An 18,697-nucleotide genomic window follows, 5' to 3' on the forward strand; every position below is an offset into this window, starting at 1 on the left:
GCCCCGCTTCAAGTGGATCGGGCAAGAGGCCCGAATCTATAAATGGAATAGTGAACAGCTCTTCGGAGTGTCCACGTATGGGCTCAGTTGTCTCCAGGCACTCAGCATGGTGGGAGGAAGGAGGATCAGGGTGAGGAATATGCGGTCCACACTCACGGCTACTGAGACTTGACCGTGTGAAAGAAAGGGTGGTGGTGGTGGTGGTGGCTAAGTGACTGGAAGCATTATCTGCTATCCAACCAATAACATTTTGACACTGCTCTGGGTTCAATAGTGCTGTTCTGCGGTCCCCTAATAATTGGGACAGGAAGGTCGAGTGACAAAATGTGGGTGTTTGTTGTGGCACAATTTCAGCTTGCCCACAGCCTTGGCCTCAGCCTTTTCATGCACCATCACCATCATGTCCATTTTCCCGTCCCTTGCCACGTGCCTTGCCCATTTTAAATGGAGGATAATATTTTCCACGTTCACTACAAATGGCTGGATTTGTACCGCAGTTATATGTGATACATCTGACAAACACCCACAGTTGTAAATAGTGGCCCTGTAGTTTATTATTCTTCACAGCGACCACATGTGAATAGCTTCACTGACACACTGATTCAAAATTCTAAATGGAGGACAATATTTTCCACGTTCACTACAAATATCTGGATTTTTATCACTGTAATATAGGATCACATCTGATGATGGAAAAGATCTGGCTGTATTCTGCAGTACTAACAAGCAAATGGAGCACTAAAATGGTTTACTCTGTCTTACTTTTTAAGCAAATAATCAGGATTAAGATAGAAAACAATTTTAGCCCTGGCCCCTGATATCTGGGGCTATGTCTACGGATATCTGTAACAGCAGAAGCAGGCTGTTATGCACACGCCCGGGCTAAGCGGCGTGTGCGTGTGATTGGTAGTGATTCCACTGGACCGTGCCGGAGAGTGAATGCCTGGAGGGGCGTGACTAAGTATTCACCCGATCCGACCAGGGTCGCACGACGGCATACGACGCCAGTGCACCAAGGAGGAACCGAGCAGAGGGACCAGGTGCTACTCCAGGACAGACCCCGGACACGGCTGTTGACCCACACAGGGGAATACAGGAACAGGCTGGTAGGCTGGCACACATACTGGTGGGTATAGGCAGGCACGACTGGTATGCAGGCAGGCGGGTATGCAGGCAGGGGGGTAAAGACAAGCACAGCTAGAGTGCAGACAGGGAGGCACTAGCAGGTAGGAACACAGGCGGGATAGGACCCAGTACACACCGGGACTCAGGAACAATACAGGCAGAGGGTTACAGGCAAGCACAGCTAGAGTGCAGACAAGGCTGAGCAGGGAGGACAGGGCTCTGTTCACACGGAACAGACAGGAAGGGAAAGACAGAGCCAGATACTCACACAGTACTTGCAGAGACAACAAGCAGGAGTTAGGTACGAGTTCAGACTCTGCAGAAAAAGGAAGGGAACGGACATAGAGGCAAAACAGGTAAAGGACAGGAGAGAGTTCAGACTGGAACTGAGTGTACGGAGGAGACCGACACTGCAGAGGGATACAGGAGCGGGTCTGGGAATACGGCCCCCAGAGAGGCGGGACGAACAGGCAAGGAGCGTGTTCAGACAGGACAGACCAGACACAGGAGCGGGTCTAGGAAATAGGCCACTAGAAGGCGGAACGAACAGGCAAGGAGCGTGTTCAGACAGGACAGACCAGACACAGGAGCGGGTCTAGGAAATCGGCCACTAAAAGGCGGAACGAACAGGCAAGGAGCGTGTTCAGACAGGACAGACCAGACACAGGAGCGGGTCTAGGAAATCGGCCACTAGAAGGCGAGAGGAACAGGCTAGGAGCGAGTACAGACAGGTCAGACAAGATACAGGAACGGGTCTAGGTAATCGGCCCCTAGAAAGCAGGAGGAACAGGCTAGGAGCGTGTTCAGACAGGACAGACAAGAGAACACAGAAAGGACTCAGTTCAGACACGGGAGCTGATACCGCAAAGCAGGAGACATACAGGACTCAGTTCAGACACGGGAACTGATAAAAAAGCAGGAGACAAGAGACGGGACCTGGCACCTTCAGAGTGCAAGCACACACTGAAGGAAACACTATGCTCAGGCAGGGATAGAAGGGAGCTGCTGAGCTATATACCAAGTGACAGACAGCAATAGGCTGAGGACGCACAAGGGGTGTGACCCACAGCAGGTACAAAAGGCAGGAAGTGATCGGGCGCCGCCCTTAAGCAGCAGAAACAGACACAAACAGACAGCATGGAGGGAAGCCAGAGAGACATTCTGGACAGGAGATCAAGTGCGCCCTCTTGCACAGTGGGAGATGGACCACCATGCAAGGACGCCGCCAGGTATGTTACACAGACAGAATGTGCAATGGACCCTCTTGTGCTGTATACATCTGCCACAATCCCTGCCTGCATGCTATCACCACTGAATACATTCAACTGGATTAGTCCTCAGAAGGACTGTTAGTTCAGATGAATATATATATATGTTGTGGAATACCTATACTAACTAATAGGGAGCAGACATGTCTAATTGGGGACTAGAGGACTAGAGGTCATTAATAGTGTTGAGCCACCCCCGTAGTGTTCGAGTTCGGTTCGGTTCGTCGAACACCCTTGTGTTCGCCCAACTGTTCGTCAAACTGTTCGTCGAACACCTTCGAACACCATTAAAACCAATGGCAGGCAAACAAAAACACATAGAAACACATAGAAAACACCTTCAAAGGTGTCCAAAAGCTTACAAACTGCTCAGAGGACACAACTAACACATGGAAAAGTGACAAGTACATATAGTCATGCGAAAAGAAAAGAGGTGGAGGAGTAAAAGGAGTGGGAGACACAGATATAGGCATGTCATGCCCTTCTAAAATCCAAAAAGTGAGAAGCCGAAACGTTCAGTCGGCTCCTGCCCGTGCCACCTCCGTGTCGCCGGGTTTGTGCCAGAGCCGCGGTGAGCCCTGACGGCCAGCCCCCCTCTCCCAATACTGGTGCCTGTCCGCTGGTGGGTCGAGCGAGCCCCCCTGTGGTGGAGGCAGCTCTAAGCTTTTTAATTGAAATTGTCTCTCTAATTTGAATGAATACACTTTAAATCCATTTACAAGGATCTATTGGAGGGCAAGTCTCATGCCAGCAGCCGCGTAATTCCAGCTCCAGTAGCGTCCACTAAAGCTGCTGCAGTTAAAAAGCTTTTATAAGGATCGAGCTCGGCTGTCCACCGCAAGGCATCCTACTGCCAGTCCCAGCCCCTATGCCTTGGGGTGCCTCCTGATGCTCTTCACTGAGTATCCCGTGGTCCCGAAGCATTTCCTTTGAAAAAATTAAGTGTCCAAACTACAGGTGGTGTAGCTTGCTTAACAGCCGGGATAATCCGCTGACTAGCAGACACTGCTACTGGGCACAAAGTATTTCCTGGGCTAGATGCAATTAAAAATTTGTAATTAGATACTCTCGTTGGATGCTGAGAAAGCATTCCATAGAGTCTCCTGGCACGCCATATATGATTCTCTTAAAAAGCTTGGGGTAGGGGTCTAGGGGACCCTTTTATAGCCAAAATCACGGACCTGTATCACAATACGTCACCTAGGCTGAAGATAAATGGAACTGTAGCACCCTGAGGGCTCGGTTGCTGCAGAGGTATTGCACCTCACCCAGAGGTGTGATATCTCACTCTCAGGTAAGGATGGAGTGTGGATCAGGACCCGACACCTGCATGCATTACACCACATTGCCGTGGGGCAGGGTGACCAATATGCCTCTGAGATGGGCACGACAGTCCCTGTCCCTGGCTGGAGTGGGGGGAGGAAACACTGAGGAAGGGGAACCCTGTAGTGCAGGAGCAGGGAGGAAGCAATTCCTGGGTGCATTGAGAAGGGAGTATAAAAGGTGGGCACTATCTTAGTTCAGTGCAGAGAAGTCTGAGCAGAAGTGGCAGGGAGCAGGGGCTCTTCATGAGCTCTGCTCCGGAGGCGGGCCTAGTAACAGAGGCTCAGGCCTGGAAGAGGGAGAAGGAAGGAAGAGGAGCGGAGAAGGCTCCAGGAACGAGGAATGAAGGGATCCCAGGGGTGCGGATGGGCGAGTCGCCAACGCACGCCCGCCCGAATCCACCTGCGTGGAGGGGTCAGGCCAAAGGGGGAGACCGGTCCCCGAAACTAGTGGAGGCAGGAAACGACCCTCAGCTAGAAACCGGAGGCTGTGACATTTTATGTGGCGCAGCCCCTCGCTACACCCGCTAGGAAGGCACCACATAGGGTCAGGGAAACTGGCGCCAAGTTTACCAAGAGGAGGCCCGAGGCAGCCGGACAGAAGGGTTGGTAAGAAAGGCCAGACAAAGGACACACAAAGGGGGTCCTGTGAAGCGCTCCAAAGTTATCTGGGAGTTGTCTGAGCCACTCACCTGGTGATCACAGTACGACGTGGGCAGCAGTTACCTGCAGACGTGGTCTGGATAATAAGAACTGTGAGTAAAGGCCCTGGACTGCATCACTGACTCCGTGTCGTTACTGCTGCTGCCCTGCACCATCACCCCCATCCTCCGCATACACTGCCCTGAGGATATACTCCTCCCGTGGGGAGTTATGCTACGCTCTGCTGCACCCACAACACCAGCCTCAGCGGTCTGCCCTGCAGCGGCGGTTCACTCTGACCGCAAACCACGGGTGGCGTAGTCGGACATTTAAACATCAAAACCACATAAATAGTTCTGCCACTGGTATGACCACCCTGAGCCATGGAACCGGGTCGCAGCCACGAAGACTACAACCACCAGCATCCACCAAAAAGGGTCCGGCTCCGGGTGTCCCAAGGCCCAGGGGGTGCATCAGAACATTTTCATCACCTTTCACAATCACCAATGGGACAAGGCAGGGATGTCCTCTGTCCCCTCTCTTATACATCCTAGTGACAGAGCACCTGCTCTCATCAATTCGCCATAATCCCAATATTAGGTGGATTGAGGTGGGAGGCACCGAGTACAAGTGCTCTCTATTTGCTGATGGTGTCCTAGTATATATCACTCAATCACATATATCCATCCATGCTGTTATGGCTGAAATAGATCACTTCGTTACATGGTCAAATTTTAAAATCAATGCAGCGAAGTCTGAGGCCCTCGATGTCTCCCTCCCCAAATCCATATAGGATTCCATCCAGTCCAACTTTCCCTTTGCCTGGCCCTCACAGGGTATCAAATAGTTAGGAATTCCTATTCATAGAGACCTCTCCCATCTATGTTATCTTAATTTTGGGCCCTTTATTGAACAACTCCATACAGACCACGGTAGGCAAGTTAGAACTGTAAGATTCACTACGTGAACCTCTGGTGTTTTGTGGAAAAGCACATGTACACTGTGTTCCAAATTATTATGCAAAAAGTGTTTAGGAGTGATAAGGGAAGAATTTGTTTGTTTGTCAGTTAAACTCATTGATGGTGATGTGTGTCAGGGCTCTTTATATCACTGTAAGCAATTGCAGACACCTGTGCTAATTAGTTTGTCAGGTGTGTCCAATGAAAGGCAAGACTACTTAAGAAGGCTGTCTCACATTATTAAGCAGCCTACATTTTCTGCCAAAATGGGAAAGAAAAAGGATGTGTCGGCTGCTGAGAAGCAACAAATTGTGGAGTGTTTAGGTCAAGGCATGACTACAATCAACATTGTGCGATGATCAGGATGAAGTGTCTTGGCAATCAAGAAGTATGTAGCTGATTCACAGTACACACGTGTGCGTGCTGATAAGGGCAAATTGAGGACTCTTTCCTACAGGCAATTACGTCAGGTTAAAAGAGCAGCGGCAAAAAAGCCTTGTCATAGCAGCAGACAAGTTTTTGAAGCTGCTGGTGCCTCCAACGTCCCCCGAACAACAAGATGCAGGGTCCTTCAGAGGTTTGCAGCTGTGCATACGCCATCCTGTCGACCTCCTCTATCCACTTCACACAAGCAGAAACAGCTCCAGTGGGCCAAACATAACATGAAGACTGATTTCAAAACTGTTTTGTTCACGGATGAGTGCCGTGCAGCGCTCGTTGGTCCAGATGGATGGAGTGGAGGATGGCTGGTTGATGGACACCCCACGCAAACATGGCTACAGCGCCAACAAGGAGGAGGTGGAGTAATGTTTTGGGCTGGAATCATGGGGAGAGAGATTGTCGGCCCCTTTAGGATCCCTGAAGGCGCTAAAGATGAACTCCATAATGTATGTGGATTTTCTCAAACAGCACTTCCTGCCATGGTTCAAGAAGAAGAACCGTGTATTTCACAGCAAGATCATTTTTTTGCATGATAACGCACCATCTCATGCTGCACATAAAACATCTACATCTCTGGCTGATATGGGCATAAAAGGGGACAAACTTATGGTGTGACCCCCATGCTCCCCTGACCTCTACCCCATTCAGAAACTCTGGAGCATCATCAAAAGGAGTGTCTATGATGGTGGGAGGCAGTTCACATCTAAGCAACAGCTCTGGGAGGGTATTCTGTCCTCATGCAAAACAATTGAAGCAGAAACCATCCAAAATCTGACAAATTCAATGGATGAGAGAGTTCAGAAGCTCCTTTCGAACAAGGGGTCCTATGTGAAAATGTAACATCACCTAGAATAAAGTTTTGAGTTGAAAACTGTTTGATTTCAGTTTCTAATAACCTGCTAATGCTTATAATTTCAAAAATGACCATTTTTTTGGTCTTTATTAAAATGAAAAGGTTGATCGAAAAGTTTGGGGGATCTAAGAGTGTGGCAACCCAGTAGTCATGATTACTTCGAATTCTGACAATATGAGGGTCATGTTGCAGGTAGTGCAGCAAGAAGGCACTTATGTGTCTTGCGCATCTCGGAGCCCCAAAATTATTTTCCGGGCTAGATGCAGCTAAAAATTATTATTAATTTTAAATCTGGTGGAGCTTAGTATAGATGGCCTAATAGGATCAGTGCTGCACACTGCTACAAAGCCCAAATTATTTTCCAGTCAAGATACAGATAAACATGATTAGTAATTTTAAATCTGGTGGAGCTTATTATAGATGGCCTAATAGAATCAGTGCTGCACACTGCTACAAAGCCCAAATTATTTTCCAGCCAAGATACAGATAAACATGATTAGTAATTTGAAAGCTTAAAACGGTTGGTAGGGTTATTTTAACCAATCATCAAGCTTTTACTCTCCCCAGGATGACACAGGGGTAGAAAAGTCGTTTCGGATCCATGATTTGTTCATCTTTATGAACGTGAGTCTGTCTACATTATCAGTGGAGAGCCACGTGCGCTTATCTGTCAGCACACCACCAGCAGCGCTGAACACACGTTCAGACAGAACGCTGGCTGCGGGGCATGACAAGATCTCCAAGGCGTAAGTGGCTAGCTCCGGCCATTTATCCAGATTGGAAGCCCAAAAAGAGCAAGGGTCCAGTGACACATTCATGGCTTCAATGTTTACTTGGAGATACTCCTGTACCATCGTCTCTAGGCGTTGACTATGTGTCAGACTTCTTGTCTCCTGTGGCCTTGCAAAGGATGGGCTAAAAAAGTGGTGAAATGATTCCGCAAAATTGATGTTACCAGCAGATACTGTGGTTCTGTTACGGTTTGAGTGCTGAACACTTGACAGTCCCACGGTTGGCAAGTTGGAACTGTGAGATTCACTACGTGCACCACTGGTGTTTTGTGGAAAAGCACATGTAAGATTCTGCAACAGTTTCTGCTGATACTCCTGCATGCGTGCATCCCTTTCTATGGCAGGAGTAATTTCTGCAAATTTACTTTTGTACCGGGGATCTAACAGTGTGGCAACCCAGTAGTCAGGATTATATCTAATTCTCACAATTCGAGGGTCATGTTGCAGGTAGTGCAGCAAGAAGGCACTCATGTGTGTTGCGCATCCAGGAGCACCAAGTCCCTGTTGTGTTGGTGGCGAGGTAACAATCATGCTTCCTTCCTCTGTCCTCTCCCCCCAACCTCGCACAACAGAAATGTGATCAAGGTCTCCCTCATCTGATGAGTCTTCCATCAGTTCATCCTCCACTTCTTCCTGGGCTCCTGCACCTTCCTCACTAGTTTGGCTGCTACCATGCGCCCTGGTAAAACCATCTCCCCCACCCTCACATGCCTGCCGCCTTGGTGCTGCCGACCGTCTGGACCTTGCAGATGTTAACCCTTCCGCATACAACTCCTCCTCCTCTACTTCCTCCACCTCCACTTGTGCCACCACCTGACTCCGAATTCTGTTTAACATGTGCTCCAGCATGTAAATCCCCAGAATAGTCATGCTGATAATGGCATCGTCAGCACTAAACATCTTCGTCGCCATTTCAAAACTGTGCAGAAGGGTGCATAGGTCCCTGATCTGAGACCACTCCTCCAGCGTGATTTGCCCCACCTCTGGATCTCGTTGGCCCAGGCTATACGTCAGAACGTATTGCACCAGGGCTTGTCGGTGCTGCCACAGTCGCTGCAACATGTGCAGAGTTGAATTCCACCGGGTAGGCACATCGCATTTTAGCCGGTGAAGTGGCAGGTCCAACGACTTCTGTAGAGATGTAAGTCGCTGAGCTGCGGGATGCGAATGGCGGAAGTGAGCACACAGCGACCGTGCCCTCTGCAGAAGGCCATCTAGTCTGGGATAGTGGGCTAAAAATTGCTGGACAACCAGGTTAAACACGTGAGCCATACAAGGCACGTGTGTGACATTGCCCCGGCGAAGGCCTGCACCCAGGTTTGCAGCATTGTCGCACACGGCCTTCCCTGGTTTCAGGTCCAGTGGAGACAACCATTCATGAAATTGGTTCTCCAGAGCTGACCACAACTCCTCAGCTGTGTGACTCACATTTCCCAGACATTTCAAAGTAAAAACCGCCTGATGACGTTGAGCCCTACTGCCAGCATAGTAAGGAGGTGTGCAGGATCCCTTCTGCGCAGTTAGAAAGCTTGTGGCATGACCAGACAGGCTTTGGGTGCAGGTGGAAGACTGAGAGGAGGTTGAGGAGGCAGAAGCAGTGGAGGAACTTTGACATAAAGAGGATTGACGCACAACTCGTGGGGACGGCAAGACTTGGACAGCAGCCCCTTGTCCTGCTGTCACCATAGTTACCCAGTGCCCAGTCAGCGACATGTAACGCCCCTGTCCATGCCTACTCGTCCAAGTGTCTGTGATTTGAGTTTCTCAAAGAAGCGGTGATGTTGTGTGCGACATGCTGGTGGAGCGCAGGCACACCTTTCTTTGAGAAGTAGTGCCGACTGGGCATCTGGTACTGGGGCACTGCGACGGACATAAGGTCTCGAAAATCCTCTGTGTCCACCAGGCGGAAAGGCAGCATTTCTGTAGCCAAGAGCTTGCAGATGGTGAAATTCAACCTCTTAGCTTTCTCATGGCTAGGAGGAAATGGTCTTTTACATGTCCACATCTGAGGGACCGAGGGCTGGCTATTGTGCTTAGACGGGGTTGATAAGGGTGTCCCCGGCAAACTGCCGGTCTGTGAGGAAGATGCAGGCGGACATGTTAGGTTGCCTTGATCCAAAGGTGGTGCTATCGATGTCGGACAGTGCTCAACACCAGCTGGTGTTACCACCTCCAAAGAAAATGATGACCTGCCAATCACGCTGGCTGTTGCAGGTAAAGAGGTGGCAGGTCTGCGCCCCAAAACAGGTGTGACTGCTGTCCCCCCAGTCACAGAGGATGAAGAGGCTGCGGATGCACAAGATATGGCAGACGGTGGTTGGCCCGGCCGGCTAGGCCGCATTGTAGCACACTGAGCTTCCCACTGCAACTTATGCTTCATGTCCATGTGCCGGTTCATGCATGAAGTACTCAAACTATGTATTTTTTGGCCTCTACTTAGCTTTTGCTGACAAATGTTACAGATAACACGAGTTGGGTCATCTTTATCGATCTGAAAAAATGCCCAGGCTATGCAAGGCTTAGCACCCATGCGACCTGAAGAGCCACCACGACTTGTGGTGAGAGGCAGAGTTGTGTTTGAGGATGCAGTTGTTGACGTGCTTCCAGTACTACGTCTCTGTCCAGGAAGGCGCAACCTGACCTCGTCGTCACTAGCATCTTCCTCCACCTCCTCTGCTGACCTCATCTCTTGGCCGACTGTGGGTTGACAGTAAGTGGGATCTCGAACCTCATCATCATCACCCTGTGCGTTATCACACCCGTCGTCCTCAGAGCCAACCTGTTCCTGCCCTGACAAAAAACTAAAGTTGTCGCTCCAATGAGGTATTTGAGTCTCATCATCGTCTTCCTCATTGTCTCCACCAACAGGAGTTACAGTTTGGGAATGAGGGTCTACATTATGGTCAGAACCTTCTGCGTCTGGTCCTGGATCCGACTCATAAAGATTCTGGGCATCAGTGCAGATCATTTCCTCGTCTGGATTCACAGAAGCGCTGGAGTCGACCTCTGATTCCCAGGCTATAGTATGAGTAAACAGCTCTGCAGACTCAACCATCTGTTCTACCTCATACTCAGACGGGCAGCTGTGAGGAAGCAAGTGCGATTGGGGTGACACCTTTGAGGACTGGAGTATTTGTGATGTTGAAGTTGATGTGGAGGAGAGCCCACTTAAAGGAGCACTTGATATCCGTTGAAGCACCTGCTGTTTTTGTGCCTCATCTGGAATTTGTAGCGATTGGCGTGGCCGTAAGAAAGGGATCTTATCACATTGTCCGCTAAAAGAAGTAGACATTTTAGTTTGGCTGGAAGATGGTCTTTCTTCTGCAGATGTTACTGTTGCTTTAACACCTACCCCACGGACACAACCTTTTTTCCCATTCCCAACACGCCTATTCCCCTTTCCACCAGCAGCAGGCCTTTTTCCACTCATTTTGGTGGTTAACTAATTCACAACTCTGGAGTTGTTTGCACAAAAAAACAATGGATGGGAACCGAGCAGAGCTGAGTGGCCAAACTGTGGTATTAGGCCAAAACTATTGGCTGGGTTAGATGCAGAAAAAAATTATATTCAATTTGCAACCTGATGGAGGTCAGTATCAATGGAATAATAGAACAAGTCCCACACACAGCTAGAAGCCCAAATATTTTTTCAGAGGTAGATGCAGAAAAAAATTGTATTCAGTTTGCAACCTGATGGAGGTCAGTATAGATGGACTAATAGAACAAGTCCTACACACAGCTAGAAGCCCAAATATTTTTTCAGAGGTAGATGCAGAAAAAAAATATATTCAGTTTGCAACCTGATGGAGGTCAGTATAGATGGACTAATAGAGAAAGTCCCACACACTGCTAGAAGGCCAAATATTTTTCAGAGCTAGATGCAGATATAAATTATTTTTAATTTGCAACCTGATGGAGGTCAGTATAGATGGACTAATAGAGAAAGTCCCACACACTGATAGAAGGCCAAATATTTTTTCAGAGCTAGATGCAGAAAAAAATTATATTCAGTTTGCAACCTGAAGGAGGTCAGTATAGATGGGCTAATAGAACAAGTCCCACACACAGCTAGAAGGCCAAATATTTTTTCAGAGGTACATGCAGATAAAAATTATTTTTAATTTGCAGCCTGATGGAGGTCAGTATAGATGGACTAATAGAGAAAGTCCCACACACTGCTAGAAGGCCAAATATTTTTTCAGAGCTAGATGCAGACAAAAAATTATTTAGAATTTGCAACCTGATGGAGGTCAGTATAGATGGACTAATAGAGAAAGTCCCACACACTGCTAGAAGGCCAAATATTTTTTCAGAGCTAGATGCAGACAAAAAATTATTTTTAATTTGCAACCTGATGGAGGTCAGTATAGATGGACTAATAGAGAAAGTCCCACACACTGCTAGAAGGCCAAACATTTTTTCAGAGCTAGATGCAGAAAAAAATTATATTCAGTTTGCAACCTGATGGAGGTCAGTATAGATGGACTAATAGAACAAGTCCCACACACAGCTAGAAGCCCAAATATTTTTTCAGAGGTAGATGCAGAAAAAAATTATATTCAGTTTGCAACCTGATGGAGGTCTGTATAGATGGATTAATAGAACAAGTCCCACACACAGCTAGAAGCCCAAATATTTTTTCAGAGGTAGATGCAGAAAAAAATTATATTCAGATTGCAACCTGATGGAGGTCTGTATAGATGGATTAATAGAACAAGTCCCACACACAGCTAGAAGCCCAAATATTTTTTCAGAGGTAGATGCAGAAAAAAAATATATTCAGTTTGCAACCTGATGGAGGTCAGTATAGATGGACTAATAGAGAAAGTCCCACACACTGCTAGAAGGCCAAATATTTTTTCAGAGCTAGATGCAGATATAAATTATTTTTAATTTGCAACCTGATGGAGGTCAGTATAGATGGACTAATAGAGAAAGTCCCACACACTGCTAGAAGGCCAAATATTTTTTCCGAGCTAGATGCAGAAAAAAATTATATTCAGTTTGCAACCTGATGGAGGTCAGTATAGATGGACTAATAGAACAAGTCCCACACACTGCTAGAAGGCCAAATATTTTTTCCGAGCTAGATGCAGAAAAAAATTATATTCAGTTTGCAACCTGATGGAGGTCAGTATAGATGGACTAATAGAACAAGTCCCACACACAGCTAGAAGCCCAAATATTTTTTCAGAGGTAGATGCAGATAAAAATTATTTTTAATTTGCAACCTGATGGAGGTCAGTATAGATGGACTAATAGAGAAAGTCCCACACACTGCTAGAAGGCCAAATATTTTTTCAGAGCTAGATGCAGACAAAAAATTATTTTGAATTTGCAGCGTGATGGAGGTCAGTATAGATGGACTAATAGAGAAAGTCCCACACACTGCTAGAAGGCCAAATATTTTTTCAGAGCTAGATGCAGACAAAAAAATATTTTTAATTTGCAACCTGATGGAGGTCAGTATAGATGGGCTAATAGAGAAAGTCCCACACACTGCTAGAAGGCCAAATATTTTTTCAGAGCTAGATGCAGACAAAAAAATATTTTTAATTTGCAACCTGATGGAGGTCAGTATAGATGGACTAATAGAGAAAGTCCCACACACTGCTAGAAGGCCAAATATTTTTTCAGAGCTAGATGCAGATAAAAATTATTTTTAATTTGCAACCTGATGGAGGTCAGTATAGATGGACTAATAGAGAAAGTCCCACACACTGCTAGAATACCAAATATTTTTTCTGAGCTAGATGCATTAAAAAATTCTATTCAGTTTGCAACCTGATGGAGGTCAGTATAGATGGACTAATAGAACAAGTCCCACACACAGCTAGAAGACCAAATATTTTTTCAGAGGTAGATGCAGATAAAAATTATTTTTAATTTGCAACCTGATGGAGGTCAGTATAGATGGACTAATAGAGAAAGTCCCACACACTGCTAGAAGGCCAAATATTTTTTCAGAGCTAGATGCAGACAAAAAATTATTTTGAAATTGCAGCGTGATGGAGGTCAGTATAGATGGACTAATAGAACAAGTCCCACACACTGCTAGAAGGCCAAATATTTTTTCAGAGCTAGATGCAGAAAAAAATTATATTCAGTTTGCAACCTGATGGAGGTCAGTATAGATGGACTAATAGAACAAGTCCCACACACTGATAGAAGCCCAAATATTTTTTCAGAGCTAGATGCAGAAAAAAAATATATTTAATTTGAAATCTGATGGAGGTCAGTATAGATGGACTAATAGAATGATGCTATGCCCAAAAGATTTTACTTCACTAGGTGCAGTAAAAAATTGGTATTCTATACACAGGTGGTATATCTTGCAACACAGATAGGCTACTCCACTGACTAACACACTCTGCAATAGGCCAAAAAGGATTAGCTTTGCTAGATTCAGCCAAATGCTGTGAAAAAAACTTGCACAGCACTGGCACAGACCTGCCTGGCAAAAACTGATAGGAACTGATGTAACCTAGTCCTGAAAAGGACTGCAATTACAATTAGTCTTTACTCCCACAATCTATCTATTTAAGAGCACAGACCTGCCTGATAAAAGTCGTAGGAAATGCTGTAACCTAGTCCTTAAAAGGACTGCAATCACAACTATTCCCTACTCCCAAGCTATCTGTAGATTTGTGCTAAAATTGGCTTGAAATTAACAAGGTATAGCGCACACAGCAACAGCGGTGCCGTCTAACACGCAGCTGCAGCAGTGAGAAAATGGTGGCGACGGGGAAAATGGCTTGGTCTTATAGGGCAAGGACATGTGACATACACTGCCAATGGCACATGCCCTTGCTTGTGTTTAAAAAAGCACTTCGCTCCGTGTGTGCGCTGCTGATAGGCTGACAGATTGCACCTCCCCACTGTAAATGCGGGAAAGAGAAAAAAAAATGGAGATCTTCATTATTCCTGCAGAGATCCATCCCCTGCCCCTCCCCCCACCCCGCTGTACACTCAAACTGCGTATTAACATTAATTTTCATCATTACTGAGAAAAAATCCAGTTATGATTTTGGTGCACGAACAGTTATCGAACATAACCTCGAACAGCCGAATTTTTCTCAAATCGTTCGTGTTCGCCGAACGGCTCGAACACCGCCCAAAACAGCTCGAATTTGAGATTGGCGAACAGTTCGAGTCGAACAACGCTCATCTCTATTCATTAAGGCCTTTATACACTCAAGAAGGCCTTTTCCCCCCCTCTAATTTTGGTCCAGCCTGATGTGCTTTTTGCGGTGGAAGTGGATGCCTCTGAGATAGGGATCGACCACTCTAACACATTTGAGGCCTTGTGCGTTTTTTTTCTTGGCAATTATCTCCTCCAGAGCTCAATTATGACATCGGCAATTGTGACCTTCTTACCATAAAGTTAGCTCTGGAGGAATGGAGGCATCTCCTTGAGGGAGCTAAGCACCCATTCACGGTGCTTACTGACCATAAGAATCTTTTTTTTTTTTTTAGAGAATACCAAGAGACTAAGCTCAAAACAAGCCCGATGGGCCTTGTTTTTTACCAGATTAAATTTTTCAATCTCTAACCTACCTGATTTCATTCTTCCCAGGGGCACTGTAGTCTCTTCTGTTAATGTAGCTTGGGAGGTGGTTAAGGCTTAAGGAATGGCTCCGTCCAGCACACCTCATGATAAATTATTTGTTCTGGTTCAGTTACGGTTGGGCTCAGAGAGTGTCATGACTCGGTCACAGCTGGCCACCCGGACATTAAGGGGACTTTTCACCTGTTGAGCAGAAAGTATTGGTGAACGTACTTTGGTAAGAATGTTGAAGCTTATGTTAAGGCATGCAAGATCTGTGCCTGGAACACGGTTCCTTTGTGTTGCCCCGGCAGAAAAACTTCTCCCTTTGCCCATTCCTGTATGTCCTTGGTTCCACATGTCCATTGACTTCATTACGGATCTCCCTGACTACGGTGTGGGTTATTGTGGACCGATTTTCTAAACAATACCATTTGGTTCCTTTGGCTCAGTTGCCCAGTGCACAGGACTTGGTAGATTTGTTCCTTGTTCAGGTGGTAAGATTAGATGTGGTTACTATGAATATTGTCTCAGATTGTGGGTGTTACGGGTCCGGGTGGTGGAACCTCTGTGCTTTGTTGCAAGGAGGGACCAGAGGGGTGTAACTAAGTGCCTACTCGGACCGACCCAGGTCACACGGTGGCTTAGTCGACTTCGTGAACCAAGGAGGGACTGGGCAGGTGACCAGGTGCCACTCTGGGACCGACCTTGTGTGAGAGCAGGTAACTCCCATGGGTCAGATGACAGGAGCTGACCGGTACAGCGGATGAGCACTGCAGGTAGGCTGACGGGTGATCTGGGTAGACAAGCAGGCAGGTATGGTGGATAGCCAGACAGGTATTCCAGGTAAGCGAGCAGGCGGGTATGGCAGGTAACTGGCAGGTGCTCCGGGTTAGCAGGCTGGCGAGCATGGCAGGTAATCTGGCAGGTGCTCGGAGTAGTCAGGCTGGCGGGCATGGCTGATAGACAGACTGCCAGGCAGGACTGTTAGACAGACTGGCGGGCAAGGTACCTGAGGGCTGAGGAGAGTGTTAGCACACAAACAACAACCTTGCACAGGCACCTCCATTTTGGAGGAGGTGCTAAATATTGGGGCAGTCCTCCTGTCATTGGCCGCGGACTCTTTAGGACGGCGCGAGTGGCCCCTTTAAGAGGGAGGGAGTGCACACCCTAAGCACAGTGCCCAGGAAGCTGCGCGCAGAGCACGCCTTAGCAGCAGGGGGACAGGAAGACCCGGGACCATGGCGGTGAGGGAAATGGCATCTCTGCCCGTCAGAAGGCAGCGACACCGATGCTACAGTACCCCCCTTTATGCCCCCTCTTCTTTAAGCCCGCAAGAAATTTTTCTAGAAGATGAGGGGCATGAATATTCTCCCTGGGCTCCAAAGACCTCTCCTCAGGGCCAAACTCCTTCGAATCCACAGGAAAAAAAGTCTTTCCTCTTACCCTCTGGTGGCCAAAATGTTTTCTACCTCAAAGACTTCTTCAGCTGAGACTGGAGCTGGGGTGGTACCTGGATCATCAGAGAAAGAATTAAGGACAACTGGTTTGAGGAGAGACTCATGAAAGGAGTTGGGAATCCGTAAGGAGGCCGGGAGTTTCAGCTTGTAAGTCACCGGATTAATTTGGTTCAGAACCTCGAATGGACCGATGAACCACGGACCCAACTTGTAAGATAGTATCTTAAGGCGAACATATTTGGAAGAAAGCCAGACCTTGTCTCCCGAGGACTGCGCCGGGGACTGAAGAAGTGCAGATCTAGTGTCTTCCCAAATTGCAGAAAATTCGCTGACGAGAGACTCCGCGGCAGGATTGTCCACCGAAGAGGAGACGGGAAAGTAATGCGGGGGTGTTGACCGTAGACCACAAAAAACTGAGTCTTAGCAGAAGACTCGCTGTCATGGTTGTTATAGGAAAACTCGGCCCAGGGCAGGAGCTCAACCCAATCGCTATGGTGAGCGTTGACAAAGTATCGTAGAAAACTGGTGAGGATTTGATTGATCTGTTCCACTTGGCCATTGGACTGGGGATGATAGGCCGAAGAAAAATCCAAGGAGACATCCAGCAGCTGGCACGTGGCTCTCCAGAAGCGCGAAGTGAAATGAACTCCGCGATCTGAGACAATGTGGAGGGGTAAGCCGTGAAGACGGAAGTTGTGATGGATGAAGTCTTTAGCCAGCACCGGTGCAGACGGAAGACCAGGCAGGGGAATGAAGTGGGCCATCTTAGAAAAGCGGTCAGCGACCACCCAAATGACTGTACAACCAGCAGAAACAGGGAGATCTGTGATGAAATCCATTGCGATATGTTGCCACGGAGAGGAAGGCACGGGAAGAGGAAGAAGACGACCATCTGGAAGGTGCCTAGGTATCTTGTTATGGGCACAAGAGGAACAAGCCACGACAAATTACGCAACATTCTTGCACAGGGTGGGCCACCAATAATGTCGGGCAATGAGCAGAAATGTCTTCCTCTGGCCGGCGTGACCAGCAAGTTTGGATGAATGACCCCACAGTAAAACCTTCTTCCGATCCTGAACTGCTACAAAGGTCTTACCGGGAGGTAGATGAGACAGGTCAAATGGAGCAACAGGCATTATTTTGGTGGGATCAATGATATGTAGAGGCTCCTCCTCCAGGATGGTAGACAAAAATGAATGGGATAGTGCGTCAGCTTTAATGTTCTTGTCTGCCGAGCAGTAGTGAATAGTAAAGCAGAATTGAGCAAAGAATAGGGACTATCTGGCCTGACGCAGGTTTAGTCTTTGGACATTCTGCAAATAAGAGAGGTTTTTATGGTGAGTGTAGATGACCACCAGGTGCAGAGCCCCCTCCAGCAATTAGCGCCACTCCTCCAGCGCTAATTTGATGGCCAGCAGCTCCCGATCTCCTATAAAGTAGTTGCGCTCTGACGAGGAGAAGAGCTTGGAGAAGAAGCCGCAGGTTACCATTCTCCCAGATGAGGACTTTTGGGTGAGCACTGCTCCGGCCCCGGAGGAGGAGGCATCAACCTCCAGGAAGAACTGCTTGTTGCAATCCGGACAGTGTAGCACTAAAGCGGAGGAGAAGGCTTGTTTTAGGGAGATGAAGGCTTTCTCCGCCTCGGAAGACCACTCCCTGGGATTTGCTCCTTTACGGGTGAGAGCAGAGATGGGAGCAGTCCGGGATGAAAAATGAGGAATGTAGAGTAGTGTTGAGACACCCCCATAGTGTTCGAGTTCGGTTCGTCGAACACCCGTATGTTCGCCGAACTGTTCGTCGAACACCGTCGAACACCGTTAAAACCAATGGCAGGCAAACAAAAACACATAGAAACACATAGAAAACACCTTCAAATGTGTCCAAAAGCTGACAAACTGCTCAGAAGACACAACTAACACATGGAAAAGTGACAAGTACATATAGTCATGCAAAAAGAAAAGAGGTGGAGGAGTAAAAGGAGGGGGAGACACAGATATAGGCATGTCATGCCCTTCTAAAACCAAAAAAGTGCGAAGCTGACATGGCCAGTCCGTTCTTGCCCGTGCGACCTGAGTATGGGGTAACACAGATGGTTGAGTCTGCACAGATGTTTACTCATACTATAGCCTGGGAAACGGAGGTCTGCTCCAGAGCTTCTGTTAATCCAGACAAGGAAATTATCTGCACTGATGCCCAGAATCTTTATGAGTCGGATCCAGGACCAGATGAAGAAGGTTCTGAGCATAATGTAGATCCTCGTTCCCAAACTGTAACTCCTGTTGGTGAAGAC

This window comes from Phyllobates terribilis, unplaced genomic scaffold (genome assembly GCF_046119375.1).
Source record: "Phyllobates terribilis strain yellow unplaced genomic scaffold, ASM4611937v1 Scaffold_1__5_contigs__length_1240528914, whole genome shotgun sequence".
In the NCBI taxonomy this organism is placed as follows: Eukaryota; Metazoa; Chordata; class Amphibia; order Anura; family Dendrobatidae; genus Phyllobates; species Phyllobates terribilis.